Genomic DNA, 12,090 nt, shown 5'->3' with positions numbered 1-12,090 from the left:
GAGATATTTACTTTAGAAGCAGCTGTTGATGTCCCCATGCATGCGCACTGCGCTCTTAATGGATTGCATGTGCGGAACTGATGTCGATGCAGCTCTACAATGCATATAAAGTGGCCGGAGCCCACAAGCCTGGAAGGAAGACTATGTAAAGATGGAAGCCCTGTCAGCAGTGACAACATGTCGCTAGAGGGCTTAATTTTGAAAGACATCTGTCATAGCGTGTTAATGTGCAATGTATACTAACACATTATACCATTATCCTGTACGGGCCCTTTTTTTTTTGCAGTTTTAAATGAGAGGTCCAAAAAAAACACTGCTGAAGTGCAATAATGCATGATAGACATTCATATGTCGTAATGATTGAGTTTAAAATAGTCAGAATAGTGAGATAGAATTTCTGGGCTCGCTAGGCTCCAGTCCCAGTGTCACTTGCCAACCTTTAGCTGTGGCTGCAGAGCAGGACTTGGTAACAACCAATCAATGGTATTCCCTGTGCAAAGATACTGGCCTGTCGATTTTAAGGGGTATGATAACATATTTGGGTTCTGAGAACTGATTCACAATTGTGCGGTACAGACTGAAGCTCAGGTTTCACAGCTAATTGATACAGTAGTTGTTCAGTGGTTCATGTTAGGGTTACACCAGGTTCAGGACAAGATTAATTCTCAGGATTCTTTTTTTTTTTTCTTACAAAAAAACCCTCACATTCTCCCCTCTTCCCCTCTCTCCTCCCTCCAGGTCACCTTAGCCTTCTATTAACCTCTATCACCCATCCATCACTTCCTACCCCTCCTCTTCAATCTTCCCCCTCTTAGTCCTCTCAATTCTGCAGAATTCTTAGCCGTTTTATAATTTATCCATCTCTCCCAAGTTTTTCTACATTTTTTTAGCTTCTCCAATATGGCAAAGTTCCTCCACCCTGTATATATATTCCACTCTGCTAATCCAGTTTTTTATTTTGGGAATTTCTTTGCTCTGCCAAAATTTGGGATCAAACCTTTAGCTGCGTTTATTAAATAAATATTACTGTGTTCTTATATTGCTTCACTGTAAGGTCCCCTTTATGAAATACACAAGCCCAAGGGTTATTTGGTATTCTAGTTCCTGTTATCTCCTGAACTTGTTGAATTATTCCTTGCCAAAACTCTTGGATTTTAGGGCATTCCCACCATATATGTGCCATAGTTCCTTCAAACCCACACCCCCTCCAACATAAATGTGAATTCTGCGGTTATTGTTTGTGTGCTACACAAGGTGTACAGTACCATCTTACTAGACATTTATAGTTCATTTCTACTATGTTCAAATTTACAGCACAATGTGCCAGTCTGAATATTTTCTTTTTTATCTTGCTCCTCTAATTTTGTTCCAAACTCTTTTTCCCACTTCCCGAGATACGGTGGATAGACAGATTCCGCTATATTAGTAAAGATCTTATAAATACAAGACGTTACATGCTTATGTGTTATCTCTTGACTAAAAAATCCTTCCAATGGGTACACACTCTCCATCACCTTTAATGGTTGCGGGAGAGTTGTTACAAAATGCCTCAGTTGGTGGTACCACCACTCATACAACCTAAAAAACAAATCCTTCCTAATTTTTAATTCTAAAAAAAGAAAGCAATTCCCCCTTTTTAGTGATATCCTTCAAATGTGCATTTTTATCTTTTATCCATTTACCTGCAATACCCTCTTTCCCCGGAGGACTCAGGATTATCCTGTTCACACATATGCGGTTTAGAAAAGGTTCCCATAGAAGTCAATAGCCTGTAATCTGCAATTACACAACTCGACTACTGCAACTCCCTCCTCACTGGCCTGCCTCGCCGCTGGCTATCCCCGCTTCAGTTAATCCTGAATACGGCTGCCAGACTCATTCACCTTTCCAACCGCTCCATCTCCGCCACCCCCCTCTGCCAATCCCACCACTGGCTTCCGATTGCGCAACGGATCAAATTCAAAATCCTAACACTGACGTACAAAGCTGTCCACCATACTGCCCCGTACTACATCACCGACCTAATATCCAAGTACCGCCCAACACGCACACTCCGCTCCTCACAAGAACTCCTTCTCTCTAGTTCCCTGGTCTCCTCCTCCCATGCCCGCCTCCGGGACTTCTCCAGGGTGTCACCCATCCTCTGGAACTCCCTGCCCCAACCCATCAGATTATCACCTACTCTCCTCTCCTTTAGGCGCACCCTGAAAACCCATCTCTTCAGGGAAGCCTACCCCACCCCCTGCTAACTTGCCAACCTCCTCCACTCTTCCTACCACTCCATCCCCCACAGCTATCTCCTCCTGTACCACTATCCCCTCCCTCTTAGATTGTAAGCTCCAAGGAGCAGGGCCCTCGATCCCCTCGTGTTTTGCATTGTATTGGTATTGTTCTGTCACATGTTCTGTCCCCCTTTGTAATGTACAGCGCTGAGCGAACTATTGGCGCTTTATAAATATTGTATAATAATAATAATTGAACCGGACAGCACTACTCAGAAATCGCACAGGAGCCTTTTTCAAACCGCACTGAATCCGCACGGCCAGTGCACCGGACATATGTGAGCAGGCACCATAAGAAGCAATGTTTTTTCACGTCATGCGGATTAGATGCGGTTCAAACCGAATCCAATCCGCATATATGTGAACTGGCACTGACAATCTAATTGTTTAAAGTACAAAGATGGAAGGTGTGATTGGAAACGTAGCATTTCTTGTTGCTCTGCACTGTATTTAGTTTACATGCCAGAATATTTATACTTTATTGAATATTTTCTGGTGACCTCAAATAACCTAACTTTACATAATTTTATTAAAGCAGCATTATTTGATGAAGACAGCACAGAGCAATGTCTAGTTGCAGACTGAACAGACATTTCATTTCAGATCATGTTTAATTACATGTTAAACAGCAAAGATATGTTTAATGGATATAATCACATAATTCATACATATACTCTTTATGCTGATCTTTGCACATTATGTCATAAGAATGGTATTATGATAATATACCTTGTCATTCTCAATAGGCTTATCATTATGGGGATCAAAAGGCATCTGACTGTGCAAGACAGCCCAGACTTTTTTTTCTGATCCACAGATAGGAGATCTCCCTGCAGGATTACAATGAGTAAAATATAATCCATCTAGCACTCTCAGTGTTGTCTCTTGGTTGCTTCCCAGCTGCATTTGCATAGAACAGCACATGCAAGAGCCTCCACTGAAAGTGGGTCTAAAGACAGGAGGTTTTTTACCTTAAAGTGTTACTAAACCCAGGACCCTGTATTCACTCTATTTGGGCTCCCACAGTATACACTACATGGAAATGCAATTATTTTACGAAACATAAACTGCTAAATACCTTTTTCCCATCAGCAGTTAGAGCAGTCTTGTGACTTCTATCAGTGTCCAGCTGAGCACTGGTTAAAGCTTGTAGGAGGTGTTTTCATGTTGCTCTAGGAGGATGCAGAACCCCTGACCTCTATCTAGACAATGCTGATTGGCCTTGTGCTGATTACATGCACTCTCCCAGGAAAATAAAAACCTCTCTAGCAATACACACCAAACGGAGCATGTGCAGAGTGTCTCCACACGATATATCTTATCGGGAGATAAGAGGGGGACACTGGCAGAAAGGGAGGATCAGAGAAGTCAGGATCAGACAGCATTTTTACACAATGCAGAGGATTACCCCCTAAGGTTCCACAGTGAGTATAACAAGCATGCATTACTGCACATGCAGACTGGGTTTAGCAACACTCTAATGCATTCTCTGAATTAAAGTGGAAGTAAACTTCCACTGGATACTTGTACCTACAGGTATGCTTATAATAAGGCTTACCTGTAGGTACATGGAATATCTCCTAAATATGCACAGTTTAGGAGATATTCAGTGTCCCTGCAGCCAGCGACGTCACCGGCACATGAGCTCTAAAGGAACAGCATACCCGTGCCATTCCTCCAGAGTTCTGTGCCGCGGCTGAGACTCCAGCGCATGCCCAATCGGTTATAGCCTGCGAACCCAGGAGGAAGACTGGGTGAAGATGGAAGCCTTGTCAGTGGTGGCAGCTCGCCACTGGAGGGCTTTGTTCTAAGGGAAGTCTTTCGTAATGTGCTAGTATGTGCTAGTTTTGCAGGGGATTTTTTATTGTTAAGCAGTTTACTACTGCTTTAAGGTAACAAAAAAAACCTTTTGAATGCAGCTAAAGTGAAAAACAACCTTTGCCTTTAGTTTTACTTTAACCACTTCCCGTCCGGCCCATGTATATAAACAGCCGGATGGGAGCAGTGCAGGGGCGGGTGGCCGTTTATAAATGTCCCCCTGCTCCCTGCTTGTGCTCGCTCCCTGGGAGCACGCAGCACCTGCGATCCAGAACACCGATCGTTGTGAGGTCCCGATCATGTGATCACTGATTGGCCAATCAGTGATCACATGGAGTAGTAAGCAAGATGTCACTTCTGACATTGCTTACTACGTGTGAAATCTGTGAATGATCACAGAGATCACATGGTACAAGGCTATTCACAACAGCCTTGTACCATGTGACAAGCTGTGACCAATCACAGCTCACACAGTATTTCTCAATGGCTGCAAGAATGCAGCCAGAGAAAAAGAGAAATTATTGTTTTTACAGCCTTTATGGGTGTAAAAGCAATCAGTGTAAAAAAAAAAAAAAATCTTCATCACCCCCCGCAGTAGTACAGTGTCACTATGGTGACACTGTACTGCTAGGGAGACAGTATGTAAAAAAAAATACTAATATAAAACTAAAATAAAAATTTTAATTTTTGATTATAAATTAATTTGGGTTATTTTTTTTTTTGCTAAAAAGATAACTGAATAAATTGTGGCCACGATTTATGAAGAAAGATTATTTAGTTACAAAATTTTATAAGAAAAACACTTTTTCAAAATTTTTGGACTTTTTCATTTATGTAGCTTTGCAGCAAATGTGGCTGTTGAGACAACCATGAAAACGAAAAGGCAAAAATACCTTAATTCCAATGCTCCGATGTCAGTGAGGTCCCTCACTGGCACCGGCATCTTCTGACCAGCTTCCCCAAGGTGTCATTCTTTGGCCATCTTGATTGGCTAGCGTGGGATGGTGTCACTCTTGTGCATGCGCTGTAACATGCCAGAATTTAAACGGAACTGCACAGTTCGACACACATTTTACAGGGGACTGCGAACAGGCAGGTCAGTGTTTTTTAGTTTTTTTCTACAATAAAGAGCCTACCTGTATGCATTTTTTTTATTTTTCAACTTCAGTTCCCTTACAATGGTCAATTTTTATTCATTTAAGTAAATCTGTCCCATCAGGAAAAAAATGTAACTGATTAGAAATTGTTATCTGGAATTAAGCTTTAATTTGTTAGTCAATTCCATCTAAATCTTCTAGAGCATCTAACACTAACCTCCCCCTAGATTGACAATGCTGCTGTCAAAAGGGGTCTCCGCTGCTCCTCTTGTGGAGAAGAGATACTCAAAGACAGGAAGGGGGTGATTTACTAAAATTGGTGCACTCAGAATCTGGTGTAGCCGTGCATGGTAGCCAATCAGCTTCTAACCTCAGCTTGTTCAATTAAGCTTTGGCAACAAAAACTGGAAACTGATTAGTTTCAATGCAGAAGTGCACCTTATTTTGCTCTCTCCAGCTTTAGTAAATAAACTTCAAAGTGTTTTAGTAGCCAGATCACCAGGTGAACAAAAAAAAATAATAAAATAAAACTAAAACTTATGCAGCTGAGATATATTACATTTGTTTGTTTATTTTTTTTTGCAGAGTGAATACTGCTTTAAATAGCTAATATGATCTGTTTTTGTTTCAGGCTATGAATAATAAATGAGGCTGACAATGCACTAGCTATTCATGTAACAGTTTATCAATTACCCAGTTGCAGTTTAACCACCTCCACGCTGCCCTGTAACACAAATACTGTGTGATTTTGTATTTCCAGGTAGGGGGTGTGCACGCGACCTACCTGCGCCACCATTGGCGGCTACAGCTGTCAATCACCAGGTCCTGGATGGATATTCCCCTCCGGCTCCCGGTGATCGCCGACTGCTTATGGGGGGGTGGGGGGGGGATCTGTATGTAAACAATACAGATCTCTTCCCTGTCAGCTCCAGCATGCTGCTTTGTATTGTTCTGCATAGCAGAGCAATACAAAACAGCATGCCTCCCTAGTAAAGCACAGCACACAGTAAAACACACACAGCATACAGTTAACCCTTTGGTCGCCAATATGTTAACCCTTTCCTGCCCAGTGTCATTAGTACAGTGTCAGTGTTTATTATGAGCACTGATCATTTTATTAGTGTCACTGGGTATGTCAGTGACAGTTAGTCAGTTCCCCCAGTTTCAGAATGCGCACCGCAGTCCCGCTATAAGTTGCTGATTGCTGCCATTACTAGTATTAAAAAAAAAAAACAATTCCAGTATATATTCCGCCATTTGTAGACTCTATAACTTTCACTTAAAACCAATTAATTTACACATATTGGGATTTTTTTTAGCAAAGACATGTAGTAGAATACATTTTGGCCTAAATTTATGACGAAATTTAATTTTTTTTACTGGATATATGTTTTATAGCAAAAAGTCAAAAATATTTTTTTTTTCAAAATTGTATTTTTTTGTTCATAACGCAAAAAATAAAAAACTCAGAAGTGATCAAATACCACCAAAAAAAAGCTCTATTTGTGGGAAATAAAGAAAATTTAATTTGGATGCAGCATTGCATGACTGTGCAATTGTCAGTTAAAGTAACGCAGCGCCATATCGCAAAAAATGGTCTGGTCAGGAAGGGGGGTAAATCCTCTGGAGGGCAAGTGGTTAATAATGATTATGTTATCACTGATACAGGAATATTTGCATGTTAACCTTGATAAAACTTTTAGCAGCAAGAGTTAAAATGTGATTTCCTGTAGGCAGAGATGACATACATTAACAATGCTCTTTGTTTCAGATGAACAAATCAATGTATGCTGTTGGAAAGCCCTTTAATTAACTACACACTTAGAAAGGCCTTTACCAGACTGTACTTTTTCTGCTTTGTGATTCCAAAGAAATGAAAATCAATATGCTGCCAATTTCATATGTTTCCCCAAACAAACACTGACAAGGCTTAGTAAGTTAAATACTAGGGAAAGAAAATGACTCCCATTAACGGAGGCTTGGTTCCTGTTAATTGCATCTGAGTGTGTTTATTACTTGCTCACCCATCTATTTATCCTACTCAGTGTTGTTAAATGGAGAGGTTGCTCTTTTCATCCTCCCTATTGAAACATTTTCATTTACAAATGTTTGTTTTGACACCTAATAGACATGGCCTGTGCAGGGAGGGCCATACACAGATTTCTAAGGCCTGTGGATTGAGTTCCATCATTATCAATATGCGAAGTAATTTCCTGTGCACAAGACCAGTGTCCAGGCTGATGGTATCACACAGTGCCAGTTAAAGGGTTGGAAAGTTCACAGTTTATGTAACCTTCCTGTGGAGATAGTTGTGCTGGGTGATGGGTGAAAGTATGTAGAAGACTGAACACAAAGCTAGCCATGTACAAGAAGCTGACAGTAAGATGTCTAAGCACAGTCCAACGGCTCAATAATTGTGTCAACTGTGTGCTCTCACTTATCAAAGTGGGAAAGAGGGAGCTCCCTAAAGTAGATCGAAAACCAAAATTCATGATTGTTTTCATATTTTTACATCCTTTGTTGTATACTGGTGCTGCTGATCTCCTGTAGCCTCTTTATAGCCCCTTCCTTTCTTCATTTCTTTGGGTGGATTTCCTGATGGTGATAAGAAAGTCACCTTCACAAGGTATTAGATGAAAGCTGCTGATTTTAAAGAATATTAACCACTTTCTTGCTGTCCTATAGTAGAAGTACTGCTACAGGGCTGCACAAAATCACGTATATATACGTGATATGCATTTCCAGGTAGGGGGCGCGCATGCGTGCCTCCCTACCCGAGCCGCTTGTGGGTGGCTAGGGATGTCAATCACCAGGTCAATTCCTGGCTGGCACTTGTGTAAAGCTGACAGGGGAGAGACCTGTGTGTACACAACACAGGTCTCTCCCCTGTTAGATTGGACATGCTGTGTTGTATCTCTCTGCACAGCAATGAGATACAAAACAGCATGCCTCCCTAGTGAAACACAGCAAACAGTAAAACACACATCGCACACAGTTAACCCTTTGATCACTCCAGAAGTTAACCCCTTCCTGCCCAGCGTCATTAGTACAGTGTCAGTGTTTAATATGAGCACTTATCATTGTATTAGTGTCACTGGAGATGTCAGTTACAGTCAGTTTCCACCTAATGTCAGAATACCCATCGCAGTCTCGCAGTCCCGCTATAAATTGCTGATCGCTGCCATTACTAAACACCAGTATATATACCGCTATTTGTAGACGCTATAACTTTCACGTAAACCAAATAATTTACGCATATTGGGATTTTTTTTTGCAAAGACATGTAGCAGAATACATTTTGGCCTAAATTTATGAAGAAATTAGATTTTTAAAAAATTTTTATTAGATATGTTTTATAGCAAAAAGTCAAAAATATTTTACTTTCAAAATTGTAGGTCTTTTTTTGTTTATGGTGCAAAAAAACAAAAAAACAGAGGGGATCAAATACCACCAAAACAAAGCTCTATTTGTGGGAAAAAAAGGACATAAATTTAATTTATGTACAGCGTTGCATGACTGTACAATTGTCAGTTAAAGTAAAGCAGTGCCATATTGCAAAAAATGACCTGCTCGAGAAGTGGGGTAAATCCTCTAGAGGGCAAGTTGTTAAAAGCTACTTTTGAATTTACTTTAACTTGTTAACCGCTTGCTAACCGCGCACTGTAGCTTTACTGCTACAGTGCGGACTGGCTGTGCAAAATTATATATATACACACATATATATATATATATATATATATATATATATATATATATATATATATATATATATATATATATATATACATATACACACACACACACACACAGTATATACAGTGGGGATCGAAAGTTTGGGCACCCCAGCTAAAAATTTGTATTAATGTGCATAAAGAAGCCAAGGAAAGATGGAAAAACCTCCAAAAGGCATCAAATTACAGATTAGACATTCTTGGAAATAAAATCTAACTTTTGTTGACATATTATAAGAATGTCTAATCTGTAATTTGATGCCTTTTTGAGATTTTTCCATCTTTCCTTGGCTTCTTTATGCACATTAATACAAATTTTTAGCTGGGGTGCCCAAACTTTCGATCCCCACTGTATATGTGATGTTGCTTCTCTGGGTGGGGAGGTGCTGTCATTGGCTCCCTTAGATGTTGATCAGCGGCCTTGGCCAATGATTCAGAGGAGAGAGATCCGTGTTGGTAAACACAAATCTTCCTCCTGACTTGTCTCCCTGCAAAGCAATCACATCCCCTAGTAAAACAGCACACAACACACATATTACACATAGTTAAGTACACAGTTAACACTTTGATTGCCCCCTTCCTGCCCAGTGTCATTAGTACAGTGTCAGTGCATTTTATTAGCACTGATCACTGTATTAGTGTCACTTATGTCAGTGTTAGTTAGCCAGTGTCAGAATGCCCGCCATACTATCACAGTCCCGCTATTAGTTGCTGATCGCCACCATTACTAGTATTAAGAAAAAAAATTCTAGCTGGTGGACATGAGTAACTTCCAGAGAATGGAAATGGATGAGAATGGATATCTCTTTCTATCTTTTTCTTCTTCTTTTTGTTCAATATTGTTTACAAGATGCGCATCTAGTACTTAGTCTTCGAGGTGGACGGTCATATTGTCTATGTTACTGATAACCTGTAGAAAAGATCTATCTGATTAACTGTAACATCTCTGACCCAGGGTTGCCTCTTCTGAGCTAAGCCTTCTCATATGCTATTGATATGACTATTGTCCATCAGACACTGTTATCATTTTTATAAATTATAATTTTTACCTGACTGCATGCGGCCATTATCCCTTTTTTGTTGTATGTTGTACAATATGCTTCTTTTGAAAATTAATAAAAATTGTTAATTAAAATAAATAAATTACAATATCTATACCGGCATTTGTAGACACTATCATTTTCATACAAACCAATCAATATACACTTATCGGGATTTTGTTTTTACATGTCAAACATACAGAATACATTTTGGCCTACATTTATGAATAAATTCGATTTTTTTTATTTTATATGGGATATGTGTTTTAGGAAAAAGTAAAAAATATTGTATGTTTTTTTTTCAAAATTTTCGGTCTTTTTTCAATTAAAGAGCAACAAATTAACACCCCAGTGGAGATCCAGTACCAAAGGAAAGCTCTATTAGCGTGAAAAAAATGGTAAAAATGTCATTTGGGTACAGCACTGCATGACTGCACAATAGTCAGTTAAAGTAGCCCAGCGCCATATAGCAAGAAATGGCCTAGTCATGAAGGGGGGCAAGTCTCATGGAGGACAAGTGGTTAAAGCTTATTAAACAGTTTAGTGATTGATTTTAGATATACTGTAATTTATAGGGGTTTTCTGCTTTTAACAAAAGCTTTATAAATCTTTGTAATGTACAGAATTTTTGCCACCTACAAAAACCATCAACCTTTCAGCAGCCATGACAGGTGTCACAGCATGGACAAAAATATGTCTTCTAAATATTTCATGCCAAATTTGTTTGCAATGTTATTGGTGTTTATTACTGTATTCCCTGGAAGAGCTCTTGGGTTGCTGCACTTTAAATAGACTATAGAATAAAACTAACTAAAAAAGCTAACTAAACAAAAACATAAATGGTGATATTAAAGGCAACTTTTAATTAAAAAAAAATAGCCAACATGTTATACTTACCTGCTCTGTGCAGTGGTTTTGCACAGAGCAGCTGCAATCCTACTCTTCTCGGTTCCACCACGGGCACTCCTGGCCCTTCCCTCCTGCCAAGTGCCCCCAGAAGAAGCACCTTGCTATGGGGGCACCGAAGCAGGCTCACTCCCAAGACGCTGCTCTGTTTGTATATTCACACAAAGAGCCAAGGCTTGGCCCCACCCCCTCTCTCTCCTCATTGGCTGTGATTGTCTGTCTCAGCAGTCCCTGGAGGCTCTAATGCACATTGCTGAATCAAGATGGGGCTCAGGTAAGTATGGGGGGATGAGGGGGAAGCTGCATATTGAATGCATGAAGGTGAAAAACCTTTAAGCTTTACTACCATTTTAACTAATTAACAATACATCCTTGGCTGTATTTCTGTTCTTATGGTAAATCTTCCTGTATATACATTAGAATTTATATATATACACATATATAGTATTTTCTATATATTGTTATAGTTAACAATTTTTCTTCTGTAAATCAACACCCATTTTAGATGAATGTCCCACCCCTAACTAAAGTACATTCTCCTACAAAGACTTGCTGGACACAAACCAAACAAATTGTCCCTGGAACTTGGTTTAAATGTTGGAAACTATGCAAAATGGTTATGGCATGGGTAGAAGGGGGAGAATATCTGGATATTAAGTTACTGTATCACATAGCAGCCCAGACCTGACATGATACATGATAGCTATGGTGGTAAGAAACGAATGTGAATTAAAGAATTTATTGTATTTCTTGAAACTTTTTTTTGTGCTACAGTTGTACATGCTAGTTGTTAGTGAAGAGTTTCCTTTATTTAGTTTTTGTTTAGACCTGCTTTAGCCTGATTTCATGTCTATGGAGGTAGAGAGAGGACTACTGGCTGGCTGGTCTTGGAGGAACATTTGATCAGAAAGGTCCTGACCAGTATTATCCTATCACCAGAATAAATAATTATATTCATGATTGCCTACACAGCACAATGCACAGCATGTACCTGGGGGTGCTTGGAACAAATCCTGCCAAATCCCACCATCCTCATATCTCTATGGTCACATTAAAGCAGTATTAAATCCAAAACCAGAAATGTAATATATTGCAGCTCACCATTCATTTGAGATGGTGGCTGCTTTAGTTTTCTTTATTAGGCCTATTTCTCTGTTTTCACCTGGGTATCTAGCCAATAACACACCTCCAGTATTGGATTGCCCCCATTCTGGAT

Source organism: Staurois parvus, unplaced genomic scaffold (genome assembly GCF_062004578.1).
Source record: "Staurois parvus isolate SC_StPar_1 unplaced genomic scaffold, SC_StPar_1.0 ptg000361l, whole genome shotgun sequence".
Classification (NCBI taxonomy): Eukaryota; Metazoa; Chordata; class Amphibia; order Anura; family Ranidae; genus Staurois; species Staurois parvus.
This window is presented reverse-complemented; position numbering follows the sequence as displayed.